The sequence below is a fragment of the Oxyura jamaicensis genome, chromosome Z (assembly GCF_011077185.1).
Source record: "Oxyura jamaicensis isolate SHBP4307 breed ruddy duck chromosome Z, BPBGC_Ojam_1.0, whole genome shotgun sequence".
NCBI classification, from domain to species: Eukaryota; Metazoa; Chordata; class Aves; order Anseriformes; family Anatidae; genus Oxyura; species Oxyura jamaicensis.
The window spans coordinates 44436192-44448848 of record NC_048926.1 but is presented as its reverse complement, the minus strand read 5'-3'; the positions used below and the strand labels follow the sequence as shown (position 1 = coordinate 44448848).

Below are 12657 nucleotides of genomic sequence, written 5' to 3'. Positions count from 1 at the left end.
CCCCGCTAACAAAATGTATTTCCCAGATCAAAAAAAAGGGGGGGGGGGCGGCAAAAATTAATATAGCTGTGAAACAGCTGTGCTTTTTTAATCCTACTTTACTTACACCTATTTTATTAACAAAAATAAATGATAAAATAATGCATTTTTGAAAGCATACAGCATTTGCAATACAGAAAAACTGTATACAGCTGCTCAGAATTTAGACCAATACAGGAGAAATATTTTCAGGCATATATATGATAGTTACACCTGAGCTTGAAATATTATTTAAATGTTTCATCTGGGCCCAAAGCCATTTTACACAAGAATGTAACCTGACACAAGATGAACTGATCCGTTGGCTTCAACCAGTCTGCCAATTTTATGAAATTAAAATGCATGGATAAATGGCTATGCTCCAGACAAGATGAATATTCCATAGGGCTGTGCTTGGCTTATAAAATACTAGATCTGAAACATCTTAGGAAAATGTCTCAATTTTCTCCAAGAAGAAGACAGGAATGAACTGTCTGGTCCAAAGGGAGAGCCTTTTTAATATCAAGAAAAAAAGTAAAAGATCAAGGCAATTAATGACTATGCATCCTACTTCTGTTGCAATGAATTAGAAGATGGCAAAGGAATCACATAAAAGCAAAACAGAGGTCAAAGTGGGGAAAAAAAAAGACAAGCAAAAAAATGATAAAAGAATACACTTCAGTAAAGCAGGAGGTTAAACAGCATGTATTATCAGATAAATATAAATATATTAATTCCTCAAATGGGCGACCGTAAAAACCTCTAACTGAACAAGACAAAAAGATATACATATATATACGGAGAAAGAGCGAAGAAAGAGCTCCAAATTTATTTAAGTGCTAGTCATCTATAATGTTTTGAATCAGTACTGCTATTTCAACAATATTTTTAAAAACATACTGATATTATGGTTGAATCTAATATCTACATATGGACTTCCCTTCCTTGGTCCAACATGACACCATCAGCCACATGAGACAGACATAAAGTATGTGTGCACTCAGATACGCAAAAAGATGTACTGGCAGGTACAAAAGACAGGTGAGAATAATTTTTTAAAAAAAAAAAAAAGAAGAAAAAATGTGTAATAGTACAACAATCAAACATGCTTGTAAAGCCTATGCTCCCCTCTTCATTTGAACTGTGGAGTCTTTGATAGATATGTAGCAATTTAGAGAGTTTAACAAAATAGGCAGCAAATAATTACTTAATTCACCATTTGATTTCAGTGGAGACCAAATGAGTCTTCTATTTTTTTCTGTAATCAAGTCTTCCCAAAGATGCATGAAAATCGTAGTACAATTATTCAGGCAATATGTTTTCAGCTGTAAGTACTAAAATACAGCTTATCGAAATTCCAAGTAGAATCAGTATGAGCTGCGATGTTACGCAAATTTGAAAGTCAAGACTAGGTATAGATAGACAGCATTCTCCCTCTTTGTTTGTTTGTTTTTCTGATTAACTCAGTACAGATTCTGACGAAGTGTAACAATCTTGATTGCCCAACAGTGTATGATCACGGAACTCATTTGGGCTAACATTTGTCGTTCAATATTCTCCTCACTTCCATGGGGCGAAGGAGTAGGAGTCTGAAAGATACAAAGAGAAATGGAGCTTTTGTTTTTTTCAGAAAAAGAACTGACTATGCTAACAACACAGAGATGGGAAAGTCTTGCCAATATATTAATACACCTAAGTATTTGTCACACACTAATACAATGCGTGTTTTGTTTTAACTAGAATGGTTTAAATACCTCTAAAATGTTTTGCAGGCAATCATAAGCGTTTGTATGCATTCCGCTATACCAACAATAAAGCACGCAGGTACCAGTTTATCTTTCAATGATTTTGTTGGTCCTTCCAACTGAACTATCCCATTACATTTTGTGACCCAGCTACATTACACATTCTTACAACTGAACTCTACAAGAGTGTGTTATGACCAAACATACGTTCTATGGGCTGAACTCATTCTGCATTTCCTTTCATTTTTCCTTAGCAAGTTAAGAGAATAAATTCTAATCATGGTGCTCACGTACTACAAGCAGCACACTTTTTCGACTGCTGAAGCAATATCCTTGCTGTATCTTTTGGAATTTCTCTCTGCATTTCCAAGCTTCGCTTTTCCATGCAAACCATAGATCTTTTACTGCTCTTCCTAAAGATGCCAGTCTGAGTTGGGATTCACTGAATCTGATATGATGAATTTCTCACTATTTTATACATATATTCAGGTCCTGGCATGATACAGAAGACACTGGAGCCATTTTGATATATTGAGTTTTGTGAAACACTTCATTTATACAGCACTGTCTTCTGTAATATTTTATTTATATTCTGTAAACAATATGAGTATCTAGATTTCTCTTTTTTTTTTTTTTTTGAAAGTAATGCACTCTAGAAGGGCAGGTTCACTAGCTGAATTCTAAGCAACAAAACAAATCTGGAACTATAATGCTACTATAAAATACTAATGATCGTTTCATAAACAGTGTGTTATTTCATACTTCTATGCATGAAGACATATAACACATTACATTTTAAACATACCTCACATTCAATGCATCATCCTTACTGAATGTACTTCATAAGTCATAAAAAAAATGACTTCATAGGTCATAAAAAATATAAAGCAAGCTAATAGATTGGTTATATGTTTTAATATTTTAAAAGGTAGATGTTTGCAAAAGAAAGAACAACAATAGCAGATGGTGGCCAACATGAATAGAGTCGCTCTTGATCATCTGTGCATAACAAAGTTGCATAAAAATCACAAAGAATGTCAAACAGGGAAGACAAGATTCTTCATGGAATGGTACTTGTATAATATTGCCTTTCCAACTATTACAGAAAGCATCAGCTTGAGTTAGACTCATAGGCCTATGAAAGCAAACCTGAGAAAAGAAAAAACAAACAAACAAATATATGTTTGTAAAGTAGACAAGAACAGAAAATAAACTTCCTAAAAATATCAAAATATCCACAGCAGAAAATGTGTGTGGCAAGAAACACAGAGAAGAAAGGAAAAGGAAAAAGCAAAGAAAAACCCAAAGGGGGGAAAAAAGTAAAAAGAGAAAGAAGAAAAAAATGAAGAGGAAAAAAGAAAAAGAAAACCTTGAAAAAATTAATAGAAATTGTACGTGTTCATTAGAGATGACCCCACAATACAGTGGTACAAAGAAGCACACCATGTGCAATGCACTTCCCCCCTGCTCCCTTTCCAGCACGGACTCGCATCATATAGCACTCTGTCTGACAGCCCAGGCAGTAGTGGTCTGTGTCACATTGTCAACAACACCAAAAGAGAAGTGCATAACACAATTTCCTAAGTCTTCATAGCAAAACATGTGACTATGCCAAATGCGTACTCTTTTGTGAACGTATGTGAGATGCTTATTTCAGAGCACAACTGTAGCTGTTTCCTTTCATGCATTTATAAAATCTGAGAGAAACAGAAATTAATCAAGGAAAGGTTTCTATGAGAGAAGATCAAAAGAAGTAATCTCTAAAAAAAACCATGTAGTTACAACTCTGTACTTGGTGTCTGCCAGCCACTGGAAAATATCCAACTTAAAGCCATTCATAAAATTCCAATCGGTCAATGTCTTAAAAAAAAAAAAAAAGAGAGAGAGAGAGAGAACCACAGTATTTTAATTGGGCAAAATCAGCTGCACAAATGCCAACACAAATAGTAAACATCTTTGATCCCCAAAACAGAGGTCATTTCTACCCCTGGCTTTCTGTTTTTTTTTCTTGTGTACTCACAAAATAATTCCCTGAAATAATAGCCAATTAGAGCAATTAAATAGATGCATAAAAACTGAGATGCCTAGAAAGCTAAAGACTGTCAGATAACCCCTACTCACTTTTGCTAAGTCTGTCTGAAGAGATTTCTCCCAGCATCCTGTCCCACCAGAATCATCTCCTCTGAACAACTGTCAACAGAGACGAGACAAGCATCCCCACGGCCAGTCACTCCAGCCCACAGCCTGGCACACACAGGATAACGGGTAACTTAGGCTAATGTTCTGGGCAGCAAACAGGGATCTCTGAGCACAGACAACGTGTTTGTATTATGTATTCATTATATTCTTTAAAAGATGAAAAAGTATTTCACCACCCCAGACTTTCCCTACATGCCACTGGCCAGTATCCAAGAGCTGTATATTTACATAAAGCAACTCCACATAAAATACACTGCAAAACAAAGTCATGTTAGGTTCCCTTCACTTTCAATTAAGCATGATTTGCTTCATCCATACATAAAAGCTAACTCAATTGCTTTCAAAAGCAGGTGTTATAATTATAACCTACAATTATCTCCACTTAGCATTTAAATAAATTTAAAAAATGTTTAAAAAAAAAAAAAAAAAGTCTTTGGATAAACAACCTCTTTAATAATTATGTTTATAACCATTTCTCTTTTAAACTGCTTTCTTCCAAATACAGTTTTGTACATTTTTCATATCATGTAAGACTTAAAGATCTTACCAGAAATCAGTTTTGAACACCAGCATCAACAGTAATATTACTCTCTAAATGTCAAATAATATTTATACACAGTACTCAGTAATTTTGAACTTATTTTTGTTCCAAGCACTTAACACAACTACGCCTTTTTAAGGCAGGCAATGTCACTTCCACAGGTGAAAGCAAGACTGAAACATACTACCAGAAGCATTACCTACTGTTTAAAGGACAGTAAATGAACCTATACAAGACTTCACTGTGTGTCACAAGAAAACCAGCACGGGTCCAAATGAGGCTTTGAAGTGAAAGTTTAATTCAATTAATAACATCTCTTGTCAGAGCAGTTGATGCCCTTCCAGAAGCCTCCTTTCCAGCCTGCGAAGTACAGAGGTAATGAGCATAACGAAGGACCTTCTTCACCTACCCCAAGTTAGTAACAGTGGAAGTTGCTTCCCGTGAGCTTAAGTTACAAGGAAATAACTCCTCCCTTCCTTCAGCTCAAATAGGACGTGTAACCCAAAAAATGTCAAAGTTCCCTTTCTCTCAAAAACACTGACTCCCACAGAAAAACACATAATTAATCAAAGTTTGTGACAGAATCAGAGATTATTTATGCTAAATGTGCTACAAAGAACATCCTGAAGTTCCCCATGAACTCTGATCCTTCATCCATTTGTGTTTTCATGAACTACAGTAGTAACCAAATACCTAAATCGCTAACTGAAGCCCAAATACATGCAGCTAAACTTTTTACAAGTACTTACCCCTAAATCTGCAAGCTTATAGAAAACCCATTGGTGCAAGGGTAAAGTTCACAGTTTTTAATTTTACAAAATCATTTCAAGGGCAGCCCTGAGTAACGTGCTGCGCCTGAGCTGGGGCAGCAGCCCCTGATGATGTTTAGAGGTCCCTCTCAACCTCAACGACTCTGCAGAGATGCTGAAGAGCATTACAGAGGTGCACAATTACACCGGGTATTATTTCCATACGTCAGACAGGAGGGGGATCTGATTTTCACAAAATGGTGCATCTGAGTGACAGGATATGCCTATATGGGATGTGACCAAACAATCTCCGTTGATACAGTAGGACTGTTTTTAACACACCACAGCTGCCGCTCATAACCACCACCTCCAAGAACTATTTTCTTAAGGGCGGAAATGGAAAAATCAACCTTCCCTTTACCACGCTGACACCGGCAACCCTCAGCTTCACCCTGCACAAGGTGCACTAAGCGGGAGCCCTCGGATAAATTTCAAAACGCCCTTAATTAAGGCACGAGCTTTATCTGCACGCTTCCGACTGCCACAAGAGGCCCACCACCTCCACAGCTTCGTTATTAACCCCTGACAGCTTTAACGTAGCTGCGGGCACAGTTCCTTCAGGACGTTATGCTTCGGACCGGAGTCCTACCAGAGGGGGACAGGGACGGGCTCGGGCCCCGGGGGGGGAGGGAGGGAGGGAGGGAGGGAGGGAGGGAGGGCGGGCGGCACTAACGGTCACTAACGGCCGCTACCGGCACCAACGGCCGCCGCTTTACCTGCCACGCTCGCGCCGACACCCCGCCGCCGCGGCGCCGTCCGATGACATCACGCGCCCCGCCCCCTAGCAACGCCGCCCCGCCCCCTAGCAACACCCTCCCGCCCCCGCCCCTACGCAGAGGTCACATATGTCTCAGCAGGGGGTGTACCTGAAAGTATTTGTTTTCACATCCCGTATTTAATGAGAAATTTCATTCCAGCATTTAGTTTGGCAGTGAATGGTTAAGCTTTTGGTGAAATTCACTGATAAACTGCTGGCACGGTCAGCCTGCTTCTCTCTCCGGGCACACTGCGTGCTGGAGCCATCGGCTGGCTTAGAGGGAGCCAGGGGGGCTTCCAGCAGGCACATCGTTATGACAGTGCTATCAGCAGAAGGAGTAGCCTCTGAAAATTCTGTCGGGAAAAGGAGCAGCCACTAAAAATATCCAGAAGTTAGAAGCACTGAATCATCCTGACAGTCTGGGAATGGTAGGCGGGCCACTGCCTCTTAGAACCAAGACCATGGAAGATCTCTGAAATACCTATTTCAGCTTTGCAATGCTTAGTTTTGTGAGTCTCGCCACTTAATATGTTCTCGGGCTGCAGGTGCCAAGCTCCTCAGCGGTGCTAGCACATGGAAATGAATGGAAATGCCTCCCTAGCTTGTCTGGTGTCAGAACAATAGTTAAATATTCATTAGGATAGGGATTTAAACCTGACTCTGCAATGCAAGTGCCCTAACCACAGCTTTGCAAAGTCAGTTTCTCCTCTTTAGCTCCACAAACATTTAATTACTTATGCAAAGTGGAAAAACACCGACAGGAGAAAATGTGAGTGTCTCTCGCGGAACGCCCAATTGTATTTTCTAGTTCCTTTTCTAGGGACGTAGGAGACCTGGAGTCAGATCCTAGCTAATCAGGGACATTTGCAACCAGATTTCCCTCTCCACGTTATCCTTGGATTCTAGGGAAATAAATGTAAAGATCATTTTTTGTGCAGATTTGATGTCATCAGTGGACAAGGTACAGTACTTAGCGAAACTGGGAAAGCAGTTAGAGGATCTTTCTAGGGAGGAGGATTAGGTTCAGTTTTAGGAATATCTACATGGGCAAAACAGCACTGAAGCTTGGACCCTGAGAGCAATTTATCTGGCTTACAATGTTTTAATGCCAGGGCTAAATACCATATTTAAATAGCCCAGGCTCCACCATGCCTCTTTGAAGTGCTGGTTCCAGATCTGGCTGTGTGTTTCAGGGCTAAGAACCTCTGAATCAGTGGCAGTGTAAACCTCCTCAAAGTTGTTTTAAAGACTGACTTGTAGAAATGTAGGTATCTGGAAGCTCAATCCACAGTTGAACAGAGATTTTAAGGTTTCAAAAGTTCCCCAAATTAGATTCAGGTGTCTATAAGGAATTTTGTTGCCAAATTCCCACTGTGGACCTAGCCATGCAAGCTTACTCAGTGTCAAAGCTGCCAGAAATATTCTGCCCAAAATAATTGGAACATACTAGCAATGATAGGAAGATTATAGATTCATAGAACATCCCGAGTTAGAAGGGACTCAGAAGGAACATCAGGTCCAACTGCTGGCTCCACACAAGACCATGCAAAAATCAGACCATATGTCATAGAGCATTGTCGAAAGCCTTCTTGATCTCCAGCAGGCTCAGTGCCATGACCACTGCCCTGGGGAGCCTGTCCCAGTGCCCAACCCCCCTCTGGGTGCAGAACCTTTCCCTAACCCCCAGCCTGACCCTCCCCTGTCCCAGCTCCATGCCGTTCCCTCGGGTCCTGTCGCTGTCCCCAGAGGGCAGAGCTCAGCGCCTGCCCCTCCGCTCCCCTCGTGAGGGAGCTGCAGGCCGCCATGAGGCCTCCCCTCAGCCTGCTCTGCTCTGGGCTGAGCAAACCAAGGGGCCTCAGCTGCTCCTCACATGTCATCTCCTCTAGACCCTTCACCATCTTTGTAGCCCTTCTTTGAACACTAATAGTTTTATGTCCTTCTGTTGCATCACCCAAAACCACACACAGTACTTGAGATGAGGCTTCACCAGTGCAGAGTAGAGCATGACAACCACTTCCCTCGGCCATCTAGTAATGCTGTACTTAGACAGATCTTAAAAAGTATCTCTGACCCAGTCACAAGTCTCTCTTTGAGGATCACAGGCACACCTCTCATGCTTAGGATGGAATTTTTGGCTCGTACTTCCTGCAGTAATTAAGGAAAGTTTGAGACTGAAATCATGTGCCACTTCAGGTAGGATTAATATATGCTTTGAATCCATGTGGAACTGCAGTTAGCAAGAGTTCAGTTTGAGGAGATTTCATAGATATAAACAAGAATGAATTACCATGAAAACACATGTTACTTTGCAAACATTACAGAAGGACCACTTTTTTAGTTTTTTGTTTGTTTGTTTGTTTGTTTGTTTTTTCTGGCAGCACTGCACTACTTTAAGCAAAAGCCGCATTACAACAGCTTTTGTGTTTTTGTTTGTTTGTTTTGTTTTTGCTTTGTTTTTTGTTTTTATTTTCCGTGCACAGTCAACATTTCTACTAATGCAACAGTGATGCACAGAGCTCTTGAAATCAGCTGCATACAGGCATGGAAGCCTTTTCCAGTGACTGAGAGAATGCATTGCTGTAGCCTAAAAAAAAAATCTAGAGCAGGACTGTGTCACGAGCATGAATGAACCAAACTCTCTTGCTCCATATTTACCACAAACCTATTTATTTCTTGAAGGACGAGAAATTCTCTGACAAATTGCATTTCCTCTTACAGTCCAAATGCCTACACCCCTCCCATCTTCAATAAAACACTCAGCTCCTATTGTCAAGTGAACAGTGGATAGTTTGATTTAATCGAACAGTGGAGGTTTCCTCTATTTGGACTGAAGCATGAGCAAAGTAGGTACTACTTGTGATTCCAACAGTGAAGTTTATTTGCCACTGAAAACAAAGGCTTAGTGTAAAAATCCTACTGTAACTTTCACACAATAAGAAAGCTAAAGATTTCGTAAAGGGGTACTTTTATAACAAGTTAATTGGGCAATATTTCAGTAGGAGTAATATTTTATGCCCTTCATAATCAGGCTTAAGGTGCAGGTTCTACATGTCCAAAATAGTGAAGATAACTGCTAAATAGTTTTAAAAATATTTTGTCACTTGTGCCAGATTAACTTTGTTTTGGTGTCAAATGTGACACCAGTGTCAATTATTTGGAGCAATTTCTCTATAATAATGATGGCATGTTATTGCAGTGATGAAGAAGCACTTGAAACACAGACAAGAGGCAGAACTCAGTCTAACAAGCTGAATCTAGACTGCAATTCACCAACTATAATTCCAAATCACCCTTCAACTGATCATAAGATGCTGACCACGAAGAATAAAAGAATAAAAATAGTGAGGGTTGCATTCTGGAGTGAAGAGTATTGCCTTTATGTAGTTAATATACTAAATGCTCTGCCTGTGATCCTTTTGGTAACTGGTATTTTCTCCACCCTGTGGAGTCTAAAAGAAATAAAGCTTGTGTATATTTCCTCTTTTTTGATTACACTACAACATTGCGATATTCAAGAACAGTGAGAGTCTTAAAAAATGACCTCTCTTGATCCACAGAAATCAACACTGCATGTCAGTGTGGCACTTCTTGCAAATTAAGTTCTTAATGTCTGTTGAATATTATATGTGAAGATTGAAGTTGAAGATGCATTTGATTGAGAGTGTGCCCAGTTGCAGGCAAAGTTTGAAACTGGTTACTGGTTCCTTACAAACTCCTTTCAACATTTGGCTTTCCTTACACTAATAATTATTATGTTTGTGAGAGTAATGGCTAAAAAAAAAAAAAAAAAAAATCAGGTAAGAGCTGTACACAGAGGAAGGCACATCCTGAAAGAGTTTATCATCTAAGGAAAGAGCACATACACACAGGGCGGGGGAAAAGGGCTTTACAGACAGGCAGAGTGAATGGTGTGGTGGCAGCAAGGCTCTCCCAGATGCCTCTAGCAGTGGTGATATATAAGCTATAAATATTAAAAGCATTTTAAAAGGAAAGAAAATAGAGGCTGAGTAAGCAAATGTGGAGGAGGTGGTATAAAAGCAGGTGTGCGGGAAACTGACTTTAAAAGCCTGGGAAGCAGACATGGCCTCAGAGGGTATTTTTGTTGGTTTTGGTTTTATTGCTCTTGTTGCTTTTGTTGTTGTTGTTTTTATGGCTTTCATAGGTCAAGTTCTTGACTTTTTTTTTTTTTTTTCTTCCCTCTAGGCCACACATTGTTTAGGAAAAGGAGTTAGCAGAATTTCCACCTGGGTATGTCTGGGTATGCTGCCTGACACTACAACTGAAGCTTTTTCCAACACAGTTCTGAGTGATGGTTGTACTCTGCTGTGGCTAAGCTTTATCTTCTTAGCTTCTGCAGCTAATGGCCAAAGCCACTGTCCTGCTTTGTCATTGTTTTGGTTTACATTAAGAGAGAATCATCTGAAACTATTTTCTGAAATCTTCAAAACCATATGTGGAAGCCTGTAAAGAAAATTGGCTGTGGAGCCATCTTTGGAGAGCCAGTAGAGGTAGGGAAAAATTACCTTGCCTGGTAATCTTTCCTTGGTTGCACATCTTAAAATAGTAAAAAGGTGTATTAAAATACATCAGAGAAGATAAAAATGAACCTCCGATGCTGTGTTCTATCTTAGGTAGGCACATATAACATTTCAGCTTCTGAGTTTCCGAAGATAACTCCCTTGTGAAGGTACCTTTTGAGAACAGATGAAAAATAAAAAGTAATCTTAGGATAAAATGTTATGTAGATTCAGTGACTAATGCTAGCAGATCAGCACTTGCAAGAATTAGCTATTAATACAATTGCTAAATATGAATGTTCTCCTACTTTTTGGAGAGTTTTACTCTCACATCTCACATCAGTGTTGCGATCTAATTTAACCTGTTTTTTTCCCTGAAACAGTTATTTATTTTATCCAGTCTCTTTGAGCTGCAGTAATTCTCATCATCCAACACAGAAGGATACCCACTCCACATGAACAGTGGTTGTCTTAATTTGGTCTCAAGCTTGGAGACCACTTTGACCTGATGAAATCCTAATACAGGCATTCAAATTTGGGATAAAGAGACTGAAGAGTCTTGCTTTCAGGAAACCCTTCTCAACTGACACAATAAAATTATTTGCTGTCCCCTAACAGTGTGGGTTTCACTATGCTTGATAGACAGATCAGCTCATTTTGAAACTTTACAATGAGCACACAAAAGCGAAGTTTAGTAGAGTGAATCATCACAAAAACCTCCTATTCTCTCTCTGATCTCCAAATGTAAAGCAAACAAAGAATGTAAGTAAACATATGCATAATTTAATATTTTCCTTCTGGCCAATGAGTGTTAATAGTAGCTTGTCACTAGCAAGCTGAAAGAAAAGGTTCGGGAACAGTGGAGATGCTGGAGGATAGGAATAATTATACATGCATGAGGATCTAGAGAATATTTTGTAATTAGACAGGCCAAAAGCTTCTGGCACAGGCTGTGGGGAAGAACCTGTGTTGATACAACTTGCCCAGCCTCATATGTATCAGAAAGAAACGCAACTGCAGTCCTGAAGTGTATGGGTTGCCCAGTGCTGAAATGAGTTTCACTCATGATCTGGAGACCTCTCAGGCATTCACGTGTATCCTCTCCTTTCGATGCCAGAAGATCAGGAAGGCTGAACTGTTTGAATTCAAAACTTGATTTGCCATCTGCACTGGCAATATGAAATGTCTGAATACTTAATAGAAGAGAAAATATATATATATATATCCTTAATAAACATGCTTTGGCGATGGTATTATTCTATTAAAACTAACCCAAATTATTCAGCCCTTGCTGTTAAAATGTAATTAATTGTATTATTTACCAGATTATTTATGAAATAAATCTTTAAAAGTGCAGCTTGCCTTGAGAAGACACTGCCATTGATTGGTACGGAAGTACAGGGTGGTAATAACTTGTACACTGAAAATTTTGCAAAGTAAGAAGTGTCCATCATGATTCTCTGAAACCCATACATTAACAGAGGAAGAATTTTTTGTGTCCTTGTATTTACTCTGTAAGTGAAATACATGCTTGCCACCAATACCATACGATCATCGTATTTCATTGTTGCATTGTGATATCTGGAAGGATCACTCTAGAAACCTCTTTATTTCTGAGGATCAGAGGAAACAAGTTCATCAGTCTCTTAGCATTGCTGAGACTATTTTGATGTATGCTTAGGTGAGAAGCATGACTATGAGATATATTTTATTATAGTTATGTTGCAGGAGACTGAGCTTTAGCAATCTTACCAAAAGGGAGAGAACTGGTGAATGTGTGTCATTCCATGAGGCTGCCTGATGCACAGGCTTTTTTTTTTAGTCTGTGATATTCTTTCAAGTATATATGACAATTTGCCTTTTCAATGGAGAAACTGGCTAACTCGCTTCTCAAGACAGTATGTATTTCCCATAGGCAGGGTCGAGACCAGTTTTGTAAGTAGCAGATATGACCCTCTCCAGGGCCTCCAGGTTGAATGGGTGAGCAGTCCCAGAGGTAATGTTTCAGTATGGGGGGAGTTTTTCCACAAGCTCCATTTTAAGGAGTCAGTTAGCGAAGCAGACCACGAGC

The 12657-nt window shown here is 39.5% G+C and overlaps 1 protein-coding gene across 9 annotated transcripts in view; it reads right to left on the bottom strand.

Annotated features, from left to right (window-relative positions):
* The window catches only part of AOPEP (aminopeptidase O (putative)), a 200956-nt gene extending 194855 nt beyond the window's left edge, over nt 1-6101 (bottom strand). For all 9 annotated transcript variants that reach the window (XR_004745988.1, XR_004745989.1, XR_004745990.1 and 6 more), the window contains exon 1: nt 6029-6101. The gene's annotated coding sequence lies outside the window, so the exon portion shown is untranslated. The remainder of the gene's footprint in view (nt 1-6028) is intronic.
* Between the last annotated feature and the right edge of the window lie 6556 nt (nt 6102-12657).